The sequence below is a fragment of the Fukomys damarensis genome, unplaced genomic scaffold (genome assembly GCF_012274545.1).
Source record: "Fukomys damarensis isolate Sample0158 unplaced genomic scaffold, DMR_v1.0_HiC HiC_scaffold_27, whole genome shotgun sequence".
NCBI classification, from domain to species: Eukaryota; Metazoa; Chordata; class Mammalia; order Rodentia; family Bathyergidae; genus Fukomys; species Fukomys damarensis.
The window spans coordinates 1,002,323-1,004,448 of NW_022900939.1; the positions used below are offsets into that span (position 1 = coordinate 1,002,323).

A 2,126-nucleotide genomic window follows, 5' to 3' on the forward strand; every position below is an offset into this window, starting at 1 on the left:
TGCGCAGGGCCCCTTCGGGGACAGGGCTGCGGGCCGGAGCCACACCCCGGCCGGGGGCTCCTCGTCGTTAAAGATCACAGCCGCGCTGCGTGGGCGGCGTCACGGGGACCATAACCCGCGGGCCAAGGCAGAAGGGCGCGTGACACAGGTCATCCGGGCTTCGGAGGAAATCGTAGTGGCGCTGAGCCCTGAAAAGAAGGACCTCTGCGTTACAGCTGAGGAGAGATGCCCGGCTCTGGAAACGCGGCCCAGGCCCTGGCCGGCTCCGGTAGCAGGGGACAAGTCTGCAGTGTGGCTCAGGCCTTCGTGAGGCCTGTCCAGGCCCCTTCCCTGCCAAGTCCTCAGAACACTCACGTGTCACCTGGAGGCTGGATCCCGGCCTCTGTAAAGAGCAGCTCTCCTAAGCTGAAAATCTAGAGCCTTGACGCAGGCTCTGCTGGCCTCCTTGTACCCACGGCAACACGCGCAGGCATGCAGGAGGCTTTGGGAAAGTGAGCGAGACCCAGGCTGGGGAGGTGGAGGGGAGGCAGGGTAGGGACTCCCAGGCAGGGGAGCAAACGTGCAGAGGCTGAGAGAGTACAGGTGCAAAGCAAGATGAAAACAGATAATAGGAAATGGAAAAGAAGTCTTTTGCAGGTGGAAAAAGGACATAAAAGGAGTTCAGGTGTGCGAATGTACAGCTAGCAGCTCCCGCGGTGAATTTTTAACTGTTATGTACTGCAGACGGCATTCATAATAAGAGTGCTACAAGCTGCATGGGTCCAGAAGTAGACGACCTGCCATGCCATCCCGCTAGGGCTGGGGATGTAGCTCAGTGGTGCTGCTGCCTGCCTTGCAAGCCCAAGGTCCTGAGTTCAAAAAAGAGAAGCCTTCCACTGAGTCAACAGACTGTCGGGATCAGAGAGCCAGTCAACCACAGACAGGATTCTAAGCTTTCCTGCGGGGTAGCACAGCCAGGCAGAAAAGCCAAGCACGAGAAGAGTGAACTTGCATTTATATTGGCATCAAGAGAGCGTGAAGGCTTACAGCAGGACTGAGGGGAATACGGTGCCCTTTTCCTAAAAGGCCAAGAACGCCTACAAACGCAGTGCAGTTTCCAGAGCTCACAGAGAGCTGGAGGGGCCCACAGCATTTGGGGTAGGAGAGGTGGTGAGGTGGATTCGTTTCACTGCTGTGAAAGCGGCACCATATGTATCGTGAGTGGGCAAAGTCGGAACCGCAGAGCTGTTGGGACTCAGTGGGCAGAGCCGCAGCAGTAAAATGGGTCTCCAATTAGGGGAGGAAGGATGGGCCAGACCGATGAAGTCTTTCATGGGGAACATGACTCTCTGGATTTAAAAATCCTAAATGATGAAGATGGGAGACCGAAATGTATACGCAGAATATTTAATTATACGTAAATATGCATCGTAGCGCTGGAGAGCCCATCCAGGGCCTCTGCTGCTGATTACACCCCATGCATCCCACTTTTTTTTTTTTGAGGTAGGGCTTCACTATGTTGCCTAGGCTGGTTTTGGACTCCTGAGCTCAGGAGACTCTCCTGCTTCAGCCTCTGCAGTGCTGGGACTAGAAGAATGAGCCACGGCACCCAGCCCTGTTAGATCAGGTTTCTGCGGATGTTTGGTTGTCTTTCAGCTCCCGAGGGTAGGCCTGGTTTCTATCTTCATCCCAGCATTTGCAAGGTGCTTGGTGCCATTAAATGTGGAGATGGATTCCAGTCAGGCAGCAGGGCTGGGGTCCAGCGGGTGACAACAGAGGAAAAGGCGGGTCTGAGAGCCGTGGAGGGGACAGGACAGACAGGAAGAGGTGGTTGGGCTGCTGGGCCCGGGGGTGGGAGGGGCTTGGGTGCTGCTGGGGGAGGCAGGTGGTCGCAGGCCCAGGATGTGCAGGTGGACGCCTGGAGGCAGAGGGAAGCGAGTGTGCGCAGCTGCTTGGGGCCTAGTCTGGGCCGGAGGGGGAGGGGTGGTAGGCGCGTGCCCATGGGTACATGTCAGTACCTGGACCCCCCACAACTGGGGACCCCTGGCTGTCAGATCCGCCTTCCAGGGGCAGGCTGGCCTCCTCCTCCGCCTCCCTCCCTGCCCCCATCCTGCACTCCGCGTGACTCGGGAGGGGCGGTGGGGCGG

General features: G+C 57.9%; 1 protein-coding gene across 1 annotated transcript in view; it reads left to right on the plus strand.

Annotated features, from left to right (window-relative positions):
* The window catches only part of Best1 (bestrophin 1), an 18,809-nt gene that overhangs the window by 9,166 nt on the left and 7,517 nt on the right, over positions 1-2,126 (plus strand).